Raw genomic sequence first — 10,830 nt, forward strand, 5'->3', positions numbered from 1 at the left:
AAAAGCCATAAAAACCATTCCCACAAAAAACACCCACCCGTGATATATATTCACACCACACACCCCCCCCGCTCAACACTTCCATAATTCTCATGTACTCTACATATACTACAACACATACATAATTCCTTCAATAAAAAAATAAGAATTCTTACCTTTCCCAACTTCTCTCTACTTGCAAAGGAAGCACTTTCACAAAACAATTATGCCAACTTGAAGAGGAGTTGAGCTTAGTAATAATTCAAGACGAGATGAATTTTTGAACCAAGATTGAAGACTAGAAAATTTTTTCTTTTCTTTTTTATCTTCTTTCTCTCGGCCGAATGGCCCTCCTTTTCTTGATTTTTCTTTTTTGTTTTTCTTGAAACTTCATGCTAAGCCACCCTCTCTTATATGCATATTAATCACATGCCAAATTAATTAATTTGTACGGACAACATCATCGTGTCGGTTGGAGCGGGCCCTCAACTTTCCTATTTTTTTTTGCCCAATTTCTTCACAGAATCGCAATTTAAAATTTCCGAAACAAATTTCCGAAATTCCAATTTTGCCCCTTAGCCTTCTCCACTATTCTAGCATCCAAACCTCCACAACCTTACACGCTCAAGAAAATTTCAAACATAGCCTCCTTTCTCATAATTCACAATTATTTCCCCGAATTTTTCCATTATGCAAAAAGACGGGATGTACCACTAACTACCGGACAGCCTGGAGGAGCTACGTTCATGTCCACTGCACCGATGAACACAATCCGGCTTAGTAGAGTTTCCACCGTTGGGTGCAGCTCCACTCGATCCAAGCCCGGACCATTTTGGTATGTTATTTCGAGACGTATACGTACGTATATATGGGTATGACGGGGTTCCGTCCCGCTCCTTTCTGTTTATTCTAGTGAGTAGGTCCCAGTAGGTTAATAATGTATTCTGATAGACGTAGCCTTCTTGCTTTATTTCTTTTGTACAATATGGTGGCGTTCACCATGTCGAGCTAACATTGTTCTTTGACACGTGTGTATGTACCGTACGAGTGCATGATGTCATTCTTTCATGAGTCGTATCGATTCAGTTTGGGTATGTACGGGCCCTTGTTGTCTCTATTGTCCAGACACGAGGACAAGCGGTGTTTATCACCAGATCTGCGCTCGTCATGGCTCATCGGTTACCTGTCATTGACATGGGTATGCTGGTCAACATATTCAATCATACAAATACCAAACTGGGTATGCCAACCATATCGTAATCAAGACGATAACGAATCCAATATTTATCAACAACTCGGCATCAAGCCGGCACAATAGAACAATCAAATCACAATGGCTATTGGGTGGCTAGTCCCAAACACACAACAAAGTTAATCAAATAGATGCTTATATTATTACCACTTCCCCTAAATCAACCTATTAGCTTAGAACGATTATTAAACTTTACAACAACATATCCGGTGTAATTTCACACCGAGGTCTATGGAGGGGAGAGAATACGTGCATTTTACCCTACCTTGGGAGATGGAGGAGTTGTTTTGGTGCACTTCGCTTAAGGAAAAGTAAATTGAAAGCATTCTAAAAAGATTATAATGGCAAACGAAAGTTGTGCATGAAAAAGAAATCAAGCAAAATACTATCGAAGATGGGCTATTTTGAAGAGCAATAGCTACAACAAAAATAATACTAATATCGAAGTACAAGACACACATAGTAACATAATCGAAAGATAAAACATACAAGAATAAAACTATGACTACTAGTATGGAAGGATAAGTTTTTAACTACACTCTACACCTATTAGCCTTCTACTCTAATCCTTGTCTTCCACAACCTCTTATCTCGCATCGTGTCCTGTAAGCTAGAATTGCTAAGGCTATTTTCATGTCTAATCACCTCACCCCAATACTTCTTCAACCTACCTACCACTCCTAACGCCATCGATAGCCAACCTCACACCTCCGCACGGAGGCGCACCTGGCCCCCTCTTCACATGCGTCGACCTATCTCATCTCGCTTCCCGCATATTATCCTCCAGCCAGGCGCCCATATCTCATTTCCGATCCTATCTCTCTAGTATGCGAGTACATCCAACGCAACATCCTCATTCAAGCATCAAGCAGTTAAACTTGAATATCATATATGCTTACAATGTCTTATAGAGTTAGAAATTGTCCATTAATTTTGATCATTATAATCATTTTTAACAATTTACGTAGCCAAACTTTTCTATTTACGACACTCCAATATTCCAAAATGTTTGGTATTTATCTTAATAATAAGGTGTTAGTTCATAATTTGAAATTGTATGTCCAATTAAAATTTGAAATGATTATGGTCATATTAAAGTATGATTTTTTAAAAAAAGTATGGCATTTAGGAAAATAATTTTTACAGCTGTTATACCAAATTGAAAATCATACAAGTAAATTGGTAAAAAATCAGAGAAAAGAAGATTGTCAGGGTAGGTGGCCCCACCACCGTCACAAAAGTCACACCCCGTCGAACTCGAAGGATAAAAGTTTGTTTTTTGTGATATAAACGGAAAGAAATTGGGTAAATATAAAACAAGCAAACAGTAGAAAGAAGAAAGTGAATAGATAGAAGAGAATAAATAAAGGTAGAAGGGTATATTGTATTGATCGAGAAGGGGGGTTGGGTGGTATGATGATGACGTCATCTGCTAGTGAGAAACCATTAGTGGAATTGACGAAAGGCATCAATGGCCTTGATAAGGTTGTTCTCCGGGAGATTCGTGGCGCTTCTGCCGAGGTACGACGTTATCTCAGATCTTTAATTTTTCTTTCTCCTACTAATCTGGTTTTCTTCAAAAAATTTATGATTTCTTGCATTTTGTTGGTTTATCTGTAGATTCTGTGGGGTCCTTTTTTATTTACTTAATGGTTTATCTTTAGATTTATGTCAAGTTTTGTTTATGTTTGTATGAATGGGGCCATTAGGTTCAGCGATCTGAATCTGTGTAGCATTGATTGAAATGCTAATGTGGTTTATTGCTGCAGAGTTAGTTTGTATATGCATGTTTTGTTATGGTGATTTGGTGTGAGATAAAATCTTCAGTGGATCCGTAACAATTTGATTCAGTTCTTGGCGTCTGGAGGATGACAATGGCAGCAATAACCATGTACCTTTGATGGGACTTGAAATTAAAATTCTTTTCCCCAGCATTGTTGGATCTACTTTCAGATAGAAAGCGAAAGGATTAAACCTCTCAAATCTCTAGGAGAGCGAGAGTGTAATGAAACCGATCTGTAACCCGAGATATTCCCCGATTTCATCAAACAACTATCTTGCTCCTCGAGCACATTTTTACATATGTAGCTGTCACTAACTTAAACTTTACCTTATCCAAATAAAAGTAGCTGACTCACGATAGTTTGTGAAGATAGTCAGGGAAGTTGTGCATATAAATTAAGCTGCGATAGTGTCGCTATATTTTGCCTGATTTTCCCTCCATTTCTTACTACTGACTTGATCTACAGAAACCTACGGCTTCTGTTTGAATGACCGCTCACTATCAAGTTTTCTTTTTGGGAGAATGTCAAGCATTATGTTTCTTTTTTTTTTTCCGGATGTGAGTGTTGGTATTGTTTTTTTGCTTACAGGATGCAAAATTTTGAAGTTTCTCCGAAGTCTTTTGTGTTCGACGTGTCATTATAATTTTCTTCTACATTATTTTTATGCTTTTGGCATTTAGTTTAGTCATCAACATCCCTTCTTAAGTGTCCTCCTTTGTAGGTGTATCTCTATGGCGGTCAGGTGACGTCTTGGAAGAATGATCACAGAGAGGAATTGCTCTTTGTTAGTAGTAAGGTACTTTTCGTTGTTATCTTCTTGGTGGAATGTTCTTTTCAATCAGCTAGTCAGAAAATGAATTTCTGTTAGTTTCTTTTGACTGCTACTTTTATGGATCAATTCCTAAGGCAAGGTTTTGGTTGGCGAAGGGAAATGTTATTTTAAGAATTTCTGGAATGTATTGTTACATTGAAATTTTTTCATCCTCTTCCCATTGTGAGCTTGAAGAGTTTCCTCCCTTTGCTGACCAATTTTGACCTATAACTTGGGCAGACTATCTTCTTGTTTGTTATATGGTATCAATAGCAGATGGTTCGTTGAGTGTTTAAACATTTAGTTCTTGTTGGTTGAACATGCTGAAAAGATAAATTACTACCGAGATCTAAAACAATACTTAGAGCCTGTTTGGATTGGCTTATTTTAGGTGCCTTTAAGTCAAAAATAGCTTTTAAGCACTGTTGCAGTGTTTGGGTAAGATAAAAAGTGCTTGTTTTTAAGCCAAAATAACAAAATTAAGCAAAAAGCCCTAAGTTAGATTCCTAACTTACGGCTTTTGGCTTATAAGCCATAAGTTATAAGCCCATCCGAACAGGCTCTTAGTAGTTAGTACCTGCAGGAGAAAAGGGTTCTCAAAATTGGAGACCCTGCTTCTTCAACCTTAGTGCAAACATTAGCAAGTTTATTCTGTTTATACAAGTACTTTTGCCTCTGAATGGGCCAAGAGATTTTAAATAGGGCATGTACGTTTACGGATTACGGAACATAAACAATTGTCTATGTCCCGAAAATTTCCTTACCTATTTTTTGCGATGTTACACGGATCCTCCAAAACCTCTTGCTGCGACCGTGCCAATCCAACACAAATTTCGGTCTGGGTGTGGAATATGCATTGGGTTTTGGTCAATTTACCTAGAGTGCATTGGCTCATGGCTGCAACTTATGACCAAGAAGCGTAGCTTGATTGAAATTTTGGTTTTGGTTTCTTAGTTAGCAGTCCTTGGTGGTCTCCGAATAGTTTACAGTAGTAATTATTTACAGTAGTAGTAATTTACAGTAGTAATTATTTACAGCAGTAGTAATTTACAATAGTAGTTATTTGCAGTAATTATTTCTTTTTAGTAGTTATCAACAGTTTCTTTTGTATTAGTTATCTACAGTTTCTTATTCTAGTAATGTTAGGGAAACATGTCCTAGTTATTAGGGGTAGTTCTCTTATTAGTATTGTATTTAAACTATATGTTTATTCAATGAAGTTAGGCAAAAAATTATTCTAGTTTTTGAGTACTTAAAGCTCAAGAAATCGCAGGTTCTCTGTTAACGAACTAGCATCATAGTTCGTAAAAAGAAATCATCTTCTCTTAATTCTCTCTGCGTTAACTCTGATTCTGTCTTACATCGTCCCTTAACTCGATCCGTAATCGGGGACCGTAACACACACACACACACACAGAGAATAGTCCTTGTTCATACATGTGTTTATGTTTATGTACAAACATGTGTGTAGTGGCGGAGCCACATAGGTTCAAGGGTGGTCGATTGGAACACTTTTCGTGGAAAATCATACTGTATACTCCCTCCGTCCCATAATAAGAGTCACCTTAGCCAAAAAATTTTGTCCCATAATAAGTGTCGCCTTAGGAAACCAAGACATAAATTGGCTAGTTTTTTCAACTCTACCCTTAGACAAAAAAGACAAGTTAAAGTAACATCTAAATGGTGATTGGAAAAACCCCATAGTAACTTGGTATTGTTGGATTACCAATGTCAAAAGGATTATTACTTGTGCATGCTCTAATCAAGAGCAAAAAGTAATTTGTTTTTATTATATAGGGGTAATTTAATAAACTTCACATTGCATTATTGATTTCTTTTAATATGCTGGATTTTGGCTAAGGTGACACTTATTATGGGACGGAGGGAGCATATAGGAAATTATATTGGATATAGGTCAAATATTACTTTCATACATCTATATTAGATCTTGAACACCCTTAGTGATATTCCTGGCTTTGCCAATTTGTGTGATATATATATATATATATGTATATGTGTATGTATCTATATACACGCACTAATCCTGTTTTCTTATATCCGTGTTGTCAAAGGCCCGCTAACGCGCTCTTAAGCCCTCAAGCGAGGCGTAAAACATGTTGATCCCTTGTTTAATCAAGATTCTAAGACATATTTTTCCTTGCCAATGAGTGTTTCCTGAAGAGGCAACGCTAAACAATTAATATATCACGTTATTGTTATTTTTTTCCAATTTCTTTGTCCATATATTTGTTATTCATGCTTATAATTATTAGTCTAGGACTATATATATATTTGCATTTTTTTCTCCATTGCGTTTTTTTCATGAAAGCCAACGCTTTATTTGCGCTTTGTGCTTAAAGCCCCAACTAACCGTAGAGCTTTTTTGTGCTTTTCGCTTTTGATAACACTGCTAGTGTTGTCAAAGGTGCGCTTAAAGGGCGATTAAGCCCTGAAGCGAGGCTCAAAACATCTTGAGCGCTTCGCCTTGCTTTATTTGTGCTTCAGTGTCATCAAGAAAGGCTCTAAGACATACTTTTCCTTGACAATGAGCCTCTCTTGAAGAGGTGACACTAGATAATTGATATTTCAGTTTATCATAATTTTTTTACAATTTCTTTGTCCATATATTTGTTGTTCATGCTTATTATTATTAGTCTTGGACTAAACATATATATATTTATATTTTTTCACCATTGCGCCTTTTTTCATTAAGGCCCACACTTTATCTGCGCTTTGCGCTTAAAGCCCCAGCTGACCTTAGAGCTTTTTTGCGCTTTTCACTTTAATAAGACCGGCTACACCTTTGCAGGCCATTTTTAAGCCTCCAAAAGCAATTCGTGGAGGTATTCCTATATGTTTCCCACAGGTATTTGATTTTGAAGCATCTTCATCGTTTTTCTACTAGCTGGTCATTTTGGTAAAACATAAGCTGTTTTCTGTTCAGTTCGCAAATCGTGGCTCTCTTGGAGGCGCATGGATTTGCCCGAAACAGGTTCTGGAGCATTGACAAAGATCCGCCTCCATTTCCAGCAGCTACTTCTTCAAGGGCTTTTGTTGACTTGATCTTGAAACCCTCTGAGGAGGACTTGAAGATCTGGCCTCACAGGCATGCATGAATACTGTCAATATTCATATTAGTCTTTTATTAGGTTTTATTGTTACTTTCCTTACATGGATCAATAAACGTTTTTAGTTTTGAGTTCCGGCTGCGGGTCGCTTTGAGTCCTGCTGGAGATTTGATGTTGACGTCTCGTATTAGAAACACCAACACTGATGGAAAGCCTTTCACATTTACATTTGGTGTATCACACCTACTTTTCTGTTTCAGATATCAGGTATGGTTACCAATGTAGTTTATCGTTTTTCTACTTGTTTCCTCCAAAGGGAAGTTCTCTTTCAAATTCTGGAAAGTTCACAAACTTAATTGCAGTTAAAATGAGTGATATATCATGATGATAACTAACGTTTCCTTTGTATTCCCAAGAAAACTCATGCTTGGTAATGAAAAGATTCAGCTGCGAATAACTATGGTAATATGAAATGGGTAGACTTCCTAATTTTGGGTATCTTTCTGTTTCACCTTCGCTTATATTGGATTGACAAAGGGGACAGAATATGTGAGTGAGTGTCTCCGGTACATGTCTTTATATTTTGAAGCAATATGATTTTATTTCTGTATATAATGAAGCACAACGGTAATGCAGGACTTACAAAAAGGGTAACCCCTATATATGAAACATATTACTGTTGTACGAGTTAATGAATTCTATCGCACTTTCTTCCATATATTCATATGTCAAATTGCAGCAGAGAGCTAACTGACTTAAACATCTTTACTTCAGAAAATTTACAGGTGTGCTTTACCCTCAATACACCTCTCTGATCCGATCCGATTGTTTCATATCAACAAACAAACACAAGCTGGATTTGATCTCAATATCTGCTTTACTTCTTTCCATAGTATCACATTTCATAGACACTATTAGTACATTATACAACCCGATGGCTCATCAAGTAGAGGTTTATCTCAAGGATAGCCAGTTTATCCAGTGAGTCAAACTTGTCCCAGACAGTATCCCGCATCTTACAATCTCCACTTTTACATGGAATAAGTTGTCATTGACAAAGATGAGGTTGGAATTAATAAAGACCAAATCTTCTTCTCTTTGTAGTGTTATTTTGTTTCTCTTCCCTAATGGACAAAATCGTATGTAGTCCAACTTCTATCATAGCATGAAAGATGAGTTGAGTTAAACTAGAAGCTTAGGAACAAACTTTACAGAGACCATACATGGCCATCATCTCGTTGATCCTACAATACTTTACTTACAATACAATCATACTTAAAAGGAGCTTCCTTGCTTGTTGAAAATTAGCACATTGTATCACTAATTTGGTGCGTTCAGAGATTCTTTAAGTCATCTTTAAGAATGCATATTGTCCTTTCTTGTATCATCTTTTAGTGTTTCGAAAAGTGGAAAGTGCAACAAAAGACAAGATTACTGGGCTTTAATGGAGAAGCAAGAAGCTGAAAGCATGGATCTTCCAGATGAAGTGCACAATTTCATAATTACCAACATATCTTTATTGGTAGAGGTCTGAATGAACAACGACTAAATATAATCACGGCGACCGACTGCATGGGGGTATGGTACTAGGAATGAAGGAAGAAACGGTATTCCAAATTTCGATTTAGCTTATGATTTTATTTTAGGTAACATGTATTTTAAGAAGAGGATGGCCACTTGATAACATTTAATATTGGAGATTACCATAGCCAAATAGACGAAAAGGATTTGCAGACTACAAAATAGGATTTGCATATTAGAAGAAAAAGAAAGTGTTATTGCTAAAGTAGAAAACAAAATAAAGAGAAGAGGCATTACAAATTCGAGAAAGAAGACAAGGATGACAAAGGGAATATTGATGTATACGTGCAGAGGAGTCCTAATAACTGAATAACAATATGTCCATTTTCAATCTTGTTTTTTGTTTATTTTTACATCTTTGTTTTGAGTAAAATTTACTCTTTCGCCTTTTAAAGTGAGACTCAAAGAAGAGTTGTTTCTTGTCGGGATCACTTTGTACTTACGTATGAATGCACGCTTCTATGAAGCGCTTCACATCACCCATGAAGCAATCACCCCTTGTTTTGATTGCTCAATCTGTTTAAGCTATGAATCAATAGCTTTAGTAACACTGAAGTATCTGATATTCGCCTTACACAAAAACATTTTAGAATGTAACATGTTTGAGGGAAAACATTTTGCCAGTTTATTAGATGCTTCTTGCTAGACTTGTAGGTCCTCTAGATAAGCGCAACGAAAGTTGTTCCGACTTTGAGGCTCTTCTGATATTCCCAATGTGAGGTTCAGGATGTAAAAGGGATACTTCCTTAATCATTACTTTAAGATATGTTTTAGCATTGTTTCTAGAATTTTATGGCTTAATAAACTTTTCGAAGACCTCAATTTGGTTGCCTCTTTGTAGAGATTTATGTTTGGAATTCTTTATTTATGTAAAAATTGTAATATTTTTCCGACTACGTGAATAAGCCTACTTATCTTAACGAGCATAGAGCTCGGTGGAAAAAAAAAAAAAAAAGGAAGAGCGTTCACATGCGCTTGCTCTTCTTTTCTCTCAGCTGCCATCTGGTCTCTTGCTATATCACAGCCTCTTTCTTAATCAGTAAGCATTAAGAATAAAGAACAAAAATTCATAGCCTTGTTTCTTCATCCTCATCTTTTCCTCTTTATTTTATTATTTTTGATTTAATTAATTATCTATCCTTTGGAGTATGGGGGAGGTCTTAAGCACTTTAGAACTAGAGAAGGTCCATTGAGTTTGTTAAAGTGAAGAGGAAGTCTGATTACTGCTCCAAGTTTATTGACCTGCTAGTTAAATAATTATTAGAAAGTCCCATATCAGTTGTGGTGGGATGGGTAGGTCTCCTTATATGGTCTTGGGAAATCCTTACCTCATGAGCTAGCTTTTGGGGTTGAGTTAGGCCCAAGGTCCATTGCTCATGGTATTGGAGCAGGTAGAGGTCCCAAGTTCGAGTCTCCCCGTCACCCATTATCAAATGAATGTCCGCGTGCTTGACTCATAAAAAGAAACCCGTACGTGATGGGAACATTTTTAAGTAATAAAAGTTGCTTTCTAAAATAGCTTAAGTTTTTAAATAGGATGGTCACATACTTCAACAAGAATAAAAACATTTCTGAAAACATGTTGTCCCGGAGTTGATCTTTGGACTGTGCATATCATTTCTCCTTTTCTCTTTTTACAGTGAAGTCCGTGTTGAGGGCCTTGAGACACTTGATTATCTTGAGAATAAGGAGAGATTCACTGAGCAAGGTGATGCAATTACTTTTGAGTCTGAAGTAAGCATCTTATCAGCTGATATATCCTTTCATTGCTTTAGCACATATGATTTGTCTCATGTGATGGTTGTGCCATGTTCTTTAGGTGGATAAAATATATCTCAGTACCCCCACAAAAATTGCGATCCTGGATCATGAAAAGAAACGAACATTTGTTATTCGTAAAGATGGGTTGCCGGATGCAGGTAATTGACAATCTTTGTAGCTTTCCTGCCGATAATGAGTTTCGTTTATCTAAAGTGTAAATTGGTTTACTGATTGCATTTTTCCTGGTTGCAATAAGGGAAAAGTCATTCTTTTGTCCTGCTTATGGATTAGGAAATTTGATTATCTAGGAGCTCATTTTCACCCATGCCAGTCTTAGTGATAGAATCACTATTTTGGGCTTCATATGAATAACAGCATCTTCTAGAATTTTGTTCCCCTCCCATGCCACTCTTCAATATATCTTGAAAAAAATTGTTCAGGCATGTAGCAACACGATATTTGTAGAATATATGGGTGGAGTTACTATCAATAATAACAGTGGATGGTAGTAATTTTGATTTTGTGATGGAAAGTAACTCGTTTCTATAATTTCTCCTTCCCAGTTGTGTGGAACCCTTGGGACAAGAAGGCAAA

At 36.6% G+C, this 10,830-nt stretch overlaps 1 pseudogene; it reads left to right on the forward strand.

The window, feature by feature from the left end:
• Positions 1 to 2,519: 2,519 nt before the first annotated feature.
• LOC132043199 (putative glucose-6-phosphate 1-epimerase) lies at positions 2,520 to 10,825 on the forward strand (annotated as a pseudogene).
• Positions 10,826 to 10,830: the final 5 nt, after the last annotated feature.

This window comes from Lycium ferocissimum, unplaced genomic scaffold, assembly GCF_029784015.1.
Source record: "Lycium ferocissimum isolate CSIRO_LF1 unplaced genomic scaffold, AGI_CSIRO_Lferr_CH_V1 ctg21927, whole genome shotgun sequence".
NCBI lineage: Eukaryota > Viridiplantae > Streptophyta > Magnoliopsida > Solanales > Solanaceae > Lycium > Lycium ferocissimum.